We start from the raw sequence: 9,870 nt of genomic DNA on the forward strand, positions 1-9,870 counted from the left end.
GTCAGGATCATCTAAGGCAGGTTGTTTGGGCTGTTTCCAGTCAAGTTCTGGATGTCCCCAGGGATGTGTCTTCCTGGTCCTATTCCACTGCTGACCCTCATTCAAATTGCAGTTGCTATTATATTCATTTCACAAAGAGTTTGCAGTTGTGGTGACTATGACTGGTGAGGAAAGAGAAAAAGTAAACTAAGAATGGAGTAACAGCTCATCTCTTTCTCCCTCTCTCTTTCTCTTTTTTTTTTTTTTTTTTTTTAATTAAGGTACATGGCATAACAGCTAAACAACAAAAGAGAGGGTTTTGAGAAGTCTCTGATTATTTTAGTCAGCATAGCTTGCCAACTTTAATGATTAATTTGTTTCTGCTTTTCTCTGAAGTGAGCTGAAAACTGAGTTTCCAACACACCCCCAAGAATTCACTCTCAAAGTGCTGGCTAAAATGCAGGTGCATTTGACTGTGGTTTCACTTGGGCATTTTTCATCTATTTCCCTTGTTATAGCTAAGACCCAAAAGGTTTGTTTTTGATGTTGCAAAGGGAATTTTTAAATAAATTGCTGACCTCTGGCATTTGAGCATCAATAACAAGACCTTTCAGGACTCATCCTCTTCAATAAGTCGATACAATAAATGCAAAATTGGATCGTGCATTAGTGTGAGAAAGGTCAAGGGAAAAAGAAATTATAGAAGATCTTCCATGTTCTATTAACTATCTGTTAATATTTTTTTTTTTTTCGTAAGGTTTGCCTTACTTTCAATGCACTTCAGTCTATACTCTGTACTTTCCATGTACACTGTCCTTTGGAACCTTAAAAACAACTTGAATTTTTTTAAATGTTGTTTCTTGATAAAGGTGTTCTCAGAGATCAGTTTTAGAAAACCATTGAGTCTTCACCAAAACTTTTACTGTTCTGCCAAGGCACAGCCCCACACTTCTGAAACAATTCTCCAACATGCCCATCAAGCCATAAGCCACCACTTGTGAACAGACTGAAAGCTTCAGTATCCATGAAGCGGAGCCCAGGGAACATATTACAATGATCTGCCTTGTTTTGGTGGCTTCTGATGTAAAAGCCATTGCATCATGACCAAAGCAATCCTTGCTCTCTGCCATAAAACTACACAGGAGCAATTGTCCAACACTGAGAACTTGTAAAGAAAGGAGAGGTTTTCAAATAACCAGGACTCTTTAGAAACCCTGAACTGCCCAACTCAGTGATGAGGGACATAGACAGACAGATCTGTCCTTCGGAAGTAACACCTGACAGACTGACAAAACATATTCCAAGGAGACTGCCAAAACCCTTTGAAGAATTTTCCAAGCCAATGTATGTGTATATATATATATATATTATTTTTATATATATGTATTATTTTTTGTACTGTAAATGACTGCAAATATATATGTTCTATGAGGGAAAAAAATGAGCTGGACTTTTATTTGTGCTTTTGGGGGTCTTGGTTTGGTTTCTTTCCCATTCTTTTTCTCACATCAATGTGACTGATGCCTGCTTGGGATCCTGCAGTAAAATCCCCATGCAAATAAGGAGATAAGTAAGGTGGAGTCTCGCGGGCATAGGAGCAGACCTGACTTTACCCAACTATCTCCTCTACTGTATCTATTGATCACCTGACACATTCCTAAAGCAGCTTTTTGAACCATTTGTCTACAGGATTCAGGTAATGATAAGGGTTAAGCTGGAAGACCAAAATAGAGTGAAATGACTAGAAGATGGAGAAGATGAGCTTTGGGACAGATTCCTTCCAGTGCCCAGTGATAAGAGAAGTGTTGTAAAGCTCAGACTCAAAGCAGTTAGTAACTGAACAACAATGTTCAGCAGAAAAAATAGTGAAAAGCTATTGAGGACTTTGCAATGCTCAACCATCTGTAATCTTTATGCAGAGGATGAAGTGTGAGGGAGTAATTTATCTTGTGAACCCACAGCTGTCTTGAGAAGACAACCTATGGAACACCCTTCCCAACTCCCCTTCCCTGTTAGTCCAAAGGTAGAGCTGTTCTCCACAGCTTCGGTGTTGGTCTGCAGCTACGTGGGGCATTTGAAAACATTTGGAGGGAGATGGGGCAGCCCCAGCACTGGGAAACATTTCTCAAGCAGGAAAACTAACAGTCGTGTTACGACTAAAGATCTGGATCACTTTTCTCGGTACTGCCCTTTACATTTTCCCTTAACCTTTTGACAACTGGATTACGCTGTCCCTTTTCTTTTCAGAAAAAGCTATTTCATTGCTGGGTAGAATGACTGCAGCTTTCTATCCCAAAGTTTTCCATATATAGAAAATGAATCCCTTCGATTCTGGTCTGCTTTCTCTCACTGTCTAAATATACACTGTTAATTTCTGTCTTTTTTGCTATCAGGAAATGCAGGAGGCTTGAAGTCCTTCATGCAGAGAGCAGGAGTGGAATTATGTGCACAACAAGGCACAGAGATGCTGCTGGCCAAGGCCCTTGCCTTTTCCCCTCCCACTCCAACACTGCCCTTTGGTAGCTCTGTTTTCCCACCCACACCTCACACAATCATAGAATCATAAAATGAAGGGACCTTAAAGATCATCACCTCCTAGGAAACTCCTCTCTCCCTCCCTCATCACTGAGGGGTGTGGGGAGCAGCAGGTCCCTAGTTACATGGCCAAGGAAATTTTTGTTTTTCTCTTGTTCGATGTAGGAAATGAGTCAGAACCTCTAACCTCAGAACATCTAACCATAAACATTACGGCAGGGCAGAAATGTTGCTCCTGCACAGTCAGGCTGAAAAGTACCTGTGCAAATCTGATTCAGGGAGAAGGAGGGGCCAGATGAATCCTTCCAGCCTGCAGTGCAAGTCTGGGATCCTCCTCTACCAAGCCCCAGCTAAGTGCTCCCCAGACCCACCACCCCAAAAATCTAAAATCCTACTGTGTGCTCCAGCACCCTCCGTTTAAACACGATGCAGCTCTGATTTCAACCTGGAATTGCTTTTGTGGAAAAAGCCTGCAGGAACTGGCCTGTCTAACTGGAGAGAGTTACCTTCTCCAGCTTCCCACCTGCTGTAAAACATTAGGGGACTCTTGGCTGTGTTTTCTCTATTTTGTAATTGTACCATTGAAGAAAAGAGAAATGTGATGGTGAAGGGAGTAAGCAACCCCCTCACTGCTTCTGATACAGCATTCTGGAAAGGATTAAAATAAATATTTTTCAAGTTACTATTTAAAAAATACCACAAACCTAGCACAAGCAAAATATGCTGACAAAGAGCTCTTTCATGGAAAGAAAGGTCCTATACAGACACCAAGGGAAACACTGGGGGTTAACACTCCCTTTCTGGCACAGCAAGAGCAGGTTATGTGCTTTGCCCAGACTGTCCTTTCAGTGCAGTTTGTACCTGCACCAGCCCTGGCAGAGATGCTGCCCCAGGTATGCTCCCTGCATGGAAGCTCTTTCTCCCCAGGTTGATAATATAAACTCACTCCAGCGTCCAGGCCTTCTATGGCATTTAAACTTTGCTAGGTAACTTTCACCAGTAGCAATTTTCCCTTCCCATTCCCATTCCTCACCTTGTCAGCCTGTTCTGGGTGGGTTGTGAGCTCAGGAAAGAAAACCTTTCCTTTCCCTCTGGACCCCTCCCCATGATAATCACTGCAATCATTGCACAAGAGAGGAATATGAGCAGCATCTGGCTTCAGACACGGCTCAGACCCACACAACTGGCTGCTTTCCGCCACCACTGGGAAGAAAAAGTCCTCAGCGAGGTGATCACCAGTGCCTGTCTTTTGGCCACAAACCCCGGGACCTCACCTTGCCCCGCTTGGCCAGGACTTATTCCTCCTGGAGATGCAACTGTCCCTGCCAGCACATTACAGAAATATTATTTACAATTTCAATTCTTACTATTTATAGTTAAAATTATTTCAATTATTTATAATTTCAAAAGCCCCTTCTGGTCTATTTCTTTTTTATTATTTCCGTCTGCTTGGGTGCATATGGCAAGAATAAAGCATCTGCTTTGTTGGGAAGGAGGAAGACATATAGCATACAACATCCAATTTCACAGCCTTTTTGAGAAATCAAGTTGTATTTGGGGGGTAAAAGAAGGTGCTCATAATGTTCCATCCTTCTGGCTGTTTTTTCTAAGCAGTTGCTCATCAAAGAGTCTCCTCCATGTCTCTTGTTGTCTTCCCTTTCTTCTAATGGAAAGCTTCTCTCGCCTCTCAGCCAGGCTGGGGATATTAAGTACATCCAAATGATAATCCTTTTCATAGGTGCAGGTGGGAGCTCAGTGCTCCAGCACACTGCATTTGCTAATAGGTTTACGCTGCATGTACTGTAATCACATAAAAAAGGCAGGATAATAATCTTCAATGCAGTTTGTGGGATCAGTCCTGTAGCCAGGAAAAATAGAGGTATTTGTGCTCCTCATAATACCAACTTGACTAGATTATTCAGTTAAACCAGAGCTACCAACCTTGTATGGTGACATTAAATTTGGACCCTGCATTATCAGGAGGAATTTGAGCAGAAATGAAAATAAATAAAAATAATAATAATAATAATAAAATGATATCCTTAAATTTAACCATAAGTCTGGTTGAAGGATGAGTTTTAAATAACAGAACCTTTCTACTGCTACTTGAACACTGGATAAGGAAAGCTACACATTTAATCATTGCAAACCCAAGGATTAATAGTTCAGAAAGTTGTTTATTCTTGGCACAACACATGGATAGAAATCTAGTGCAATTTCATACAAATAGACAGCTTGCAGCATTCTAATAGGGTTAAATGAAATCTCTGAAGTAACAGTCTTTTAATATATACACAGGATCTATGAGTATGTCCAGTGAACTGCAAGATTTATATGGAAATATAAAGATACACCATGATTTAAATTAAAAAAACAAAATGAAACAAAACAAAACAAAACAACAACAAAAAAGACACCCTTCTACTATAAAATCATAGAATTAAAGCCTCTAGGGATTATTTCCATCTCCCACAGACTTTGTGCTTTCTTATCTGTTAAAGGCATATTCCCCCCGTCCTGTTTGTTTGAACCAAATGCCACAGTGCATTTGGTTTTATTATTTTATTGGGCACTCTGGCCCCAGTTTTCTCATCATGTTCTTCAAGTCTTCACTTTCCCTTTGCAGGATTATCAAAGCAGCACCTATGTTTGCAAAAGCTGGGTATTTGGGGAATTGTTTGGTAACTATACTACCAGAAACCTTCAGGAAACATCAAACAGCAGCAGCATTACTGTATTTCCCCATCTAAATTTCCAAAAGGATCAGATAAAAATCCATATATTCTACACTGTATGTTGCACTCCAAATACACATTTCTACCATAATTGATCCATGTTTTCCATGTACTTCCATTTCAGCCCAGGAACCATCTTAAAAATATAAGAAAACCATACAGGCATTCTAAACATCTTCACATTTTTTATTTTCCAGTAAATGAAAAATGAAAACAGCTGATTCAGAGAACATATGTTTTTCTAAAACACATATTGATACTCCTCAGTAAAATAAATGTGATAATGAAAAAAAGTTCAGTAATAGGATACTGTAGGCAGATGAGTGAGAATATGGGGATGTTCTTCCTCTCTGATTTCTTCCCTGTTTTCAAAACAGGAAGCTGATTCCCTGCTTCCACTCTCTTGGAATTCTTTTTCAAACCTCTAAATCATGAAAAGGAACTGGCATATTCTTTCTGTTTCTGATAATTCAGTGGCAACATTATCAGCATATGGTATTTTTTTGTTCCTGAGCTCCTGATTACCTCTCAAATCACTTCAAAATTTAACTCTACCACAAATCTCTACTGTGTCTGGAAGACATCTGTTTATTCACTTTAGCCATCTCCCTGTAGTGGGCACATAAAAGTTTTCCTCCTTGCTCTCCTGTAATTGAGTTTTTTATAATGAGAAGGTTTCCTTATTTGTTCTTTATCACACATAGATTTGGTTAATATCCTCTCCCCGTGCATCGATATCCTTATAAGAAGTGGTTACTTTACTAATCTTGCTATCCTGTTTCATCTTTTCCCCAAGCTAGGAAAGCATTGCCTTTCTTCTTAAGCAGCTGGCCTCACAACTTTCCTTTTGGCATTAGAGTATTTCTCATCCAGAGTTCAATTCTGATTCTGAAGGCTACAGTCTTGCTATGTATTGATCACAGAAGTTTTCCTGCTATCTATCAAACTATTCTTTTTCCTTTATTTTTGGATTTTCTCCTACAACCTACTCTAATGCTTTCCTTACCATCTCTCCACAGGTGTCCCACCTCATACAAATTTTCTCATAAACATCACACAATCTTTTGAAGACTCCGAACACTTTTAACTAGTGCCCAGTATTCCTGTCCATAGTCTGCATCTCACAAAGACTGTGTATTGTGTCTGTCTCATGCTTTAATTCATTTTCCACAGTTCTTTGTTGTAGCAAATCATATTCCTACAACAGAGTGAGCTCACTTACAGCTAGCTCTCCTTTTTTTTTTCAACTATCTTGGTGTCAGTTCTATGTCCTGAATAAACACTGTATTATGCAACCTGATTGATACCAACCTATTTCAAGGTACTCATATATGCTTTTGAATGTTCCCATGATCAAATAATGAGATCTTCACAACCACATCTTTGCACTGGGCAAATGGCATTGTCATGCTGCTATTTCTGTCCTGAATTATCTCATTCTGTGCATCTGGATCCCATGCACCTTCCTTCCCTTCCTTAGGATATCACTCATCCAGGAAAATACTGGCAATTGAAAACATTTTACCTTTAGTTCTTCAGAGAAGCCACATTTTACTTTATTAGCAGTGAACTTCATCAGAATGGGAAGTCTTTTTCCTGGCATTGCCCTTTGAACTACAGACAGGAGTGCAGAGACAACTGCAAACCCAGTTCCTGCTGACAGCAGTATCACCAGCAAGAAAGGTCGGTTTTTCACTTTGCAGTTACTTCTCCATTCCAAAATAGTGCCAAACTCCTAAGCTTCAGACATCTGTTTCTTAGGCCTCTTGGTCATTCACAACGGTGACGAAAACTTTAGACGTTTCCTGGTTTATGTAAAATAAAACCCCCAAGATGTTCCCATGCCCCAGTATTATTTCATGTTATTTGAGACAGAATATAATGTGGAGATGTAAAGCCTCCATTTTTTCAGCTTCAGTTTTTATTGCAGAAGGGTTCAACAATGTCCACAACAGCCAGTTTGCAGGAATTAGTTCCTTCATTGTTCTTCCACATCTGACTGGCTAATTTAGGGAAAATATGCTACAATACAGTAGGAAATAGGAATTGATAACCAAAAATCTAAGGATTATTTCAAACAGACCAGCATGTGCTTTTGCACAGTGCCTTGTGCTATTTACTAACTGAAGAACTAATTCATTCTAATATAATAGGTGTAAAGATGCTAAACATACACAACTCAGCAAAATGTAAATAGGCAAAGTACTAAGCCAGAAGAGGAAGGACAAGCAAATTTAAAACAAATAATAAGACAACCTGACATCTATTAAATCTGTGGAAGCAAATTTAATCACAACTTCATCACTTGGGACATATAAAGTCGGATTTGGTATAAGCAGTATCAGGTACCTCAATGCCTAACTGCCCTTGACGGAAAATAGCAATGCCCACCTAGGAGAGTGAACCTAGAGCTTAGCTGTCATGAAGTTAATTGACGTTTCCGTGCTGCCTTTATTAGAAATGTTGCTTAACACTAACAGACTGACGATCTAAGCAAGTATCCTGCACACTTGCCCAGAGTGGGCCTTCAGTGGATCCCTCCCAAGGAAGGGCATTTCAGTGGGCCGTATCAGAGGGAGGGCAGTGATCTCTGTGCCTGAGAGCACTTGGTCCTCTTTCAGCAGAGGAGTGGTCCTGCTGATTCCTCCACATCTCCAACCAGCCCCACAGAAAGCCAGGCACGTATCCTCACCAGCCCTATGTTGTGTCCTGACGGTGGGATGCCATGGGGCAGGAGGCTGTGCACTGGCTGTGAGAGCTCTTCTCAGCAGCTGTGCAATCACAAGTAAATGAAATAAAATAAAGGCTCCAGGAGCCTTGAAATACCCAAATCGTACCCAAAACCTGCCTTCAGCTCCGGAAGGAGCGAGGCTAGCAGAGTGCTGTCTGGTGAGGGAACGGGCAGGGCCTTCGGCCTTCTGTGGGGACACCTGGTGGTGGCCGCGGGGCTCTTCCAGCCAGCAGAGTGTGTCCACGGTCCACGACATGGAGCATTGCCTGGAAAAATTAAAAAATAAAAATAAATAAATAATAATTAAAAAAAGCGACCCAAAACACTTCGAAACAGCACTTAACAGGCCCTCCGGAAGGCCCTTCTTATTCTTCAAACAGAAGCAGCTCATGTCACTCAAAGTGCTTGCAAAGAGGAATGCACTCTGCAAACCAGCTGTGGGCCAGTTGAGCCAGTTTCCTAGCAGCAGACTTTCTTCGGTGACTTGAGCATTAGGTTTAGCAAATGGGACACCCTGGGATTACCGTTTGTTTGGGAATTTGTTTAGGGTGTTTAAGCTATACAGTTTTCTTATTCCAGTGCACTTGGAGGGTGACCTTTCAAGTTGAGGATTGGAAAGTGTGTTTCGGAAATAAAATATTACAAGATACTCTTCTTTTTCTCAGCTAGTGAAATAATCTAAATGTGGAAACTAGGGCTTGATAATTTGTGCCAATATAACTTATTTAAGGGTCTGTACCAAAGAAGCTATCTTGAGCCCGCCACACTCCTGACCAGAGGATATCCATCACCCCACAGGATCAGAGAAGATACGGCATTTTTATTTTTATTATTTTGTACTACTTTGGAAAATAAACAGAAGCATTCCTGGATTTATTATGGTTGTATTAATTTTAACCCTCCCCCCCCCCCCCCATTTAAATATTTTCTATAGAAATGCTGATTCCTGAAAGCATTGTCAGCCATATATAGGATTTAGTCACTTTCCACTAAGTCTCATTACATTCCTAACTTGTGTAAAGCCACACTCATGAAAATTGGAAAATATTCTTTTTAATGAAAGTTGATAAACACTAAGCCAAATACCTTTAATCTCCTATCTATAAATTCACACAAAGCTGTATTGCTAGTGGTAGGATACACAATTTAATATTCAAAAACTGAGTATAAGATCAGTATTGAAACAAAGCCAGTATTTTCATGGGTGTCTGTAATTAAGCATCTAATTTCTTGTTTAGTTCTCTATACATGAGTATTTAGCATCCTAACATTGGAAATAAATTAAAGCAAACACAGTCTGTGTCTTTATCAGGAATCAAAATAACCCAGTATCAGAAAATTAGTATTATTTGGGTTTTCTGTCTATCTCCTGAATTAAGCAAAAATGAAACATTCTGATGGATGTTTGTCCATTCCAGGCAAACAGGCAGAAAGAGTGATTTATTCTTACAGTAGCTTGGATAAAACCCAGAATGGCAGGTTTCCAGCTTGCTCTACCAACACTCAGAAAGTCCAGCTGATTTCAATAAACACTGATATCTTGAGGCTTTATGGAACGTAAGCATTATCTGGGGCTTTTCCAATGATCAGATTATTTCAATGAACTAGAAGTTTGTTGTTTGGGGGAATAGAAATTAAAGGATTTATTGTAATGCTGGATTTTTCCCTTCTACTAACAATAATTCTGAGGAGGAGCAGACTCTAAAAATGCCTTGCCTGACAAGTTAAGCCCAACATAACCCTATATTATGAAACCTCGGGGTTAAAAAAAAAAAAAAAAAAAAAAAAAAAAAAAAAAAACTTCAACCAGCACAGCCCACAAGGAGGTCACAGGTCCCCTTGTGTTTAGGTGACATTAAACCTGGGTGTAGCCCAGGCTACCTCCTGGGG

At 40.1% G+C, this 9,870-nt stretch overlaps 1 long non-coding RNA gene across 1 annotated transcript; it reads right to left on the bottom strand.

Annotated features, from left to right (window-relative positions):
* Window positions 1-7,152: 7,152 nt before the first annotated feature.
* On the bottom strand, window positions 7,153-8,241 carry LOC118162740. Its single transcript, XR_004748598.1, has 2 exons — window positions 8,087-8,241; window positions 7,153-8,020 (listed from the first exon to the last, which is right to left on the bottom strand). It is a non-coding gene; the product is annotated as an uncharacterized LOC118162740 (long non-coding RNA).
* Between the last annotated feature and the right edge of the window lie 1,629 nt (window positions 8,242-9,870).

The sequence above is a fragment of the Oxyura jamaicensis genome, chromosome 2, assembly GCF_011077185.1.
Source record: "Oxyura jamaicensis isolate SHBP4307 breed ruddy duck chromosome 2, BPBGC_Ojam_1.0, whole genome shotgun sequence".
NCBI lineage: Eukaryota > Metazoa > Chordata > Aves > Anseriformes > Anatidae > Oxyura > Oxyura jamaicensis.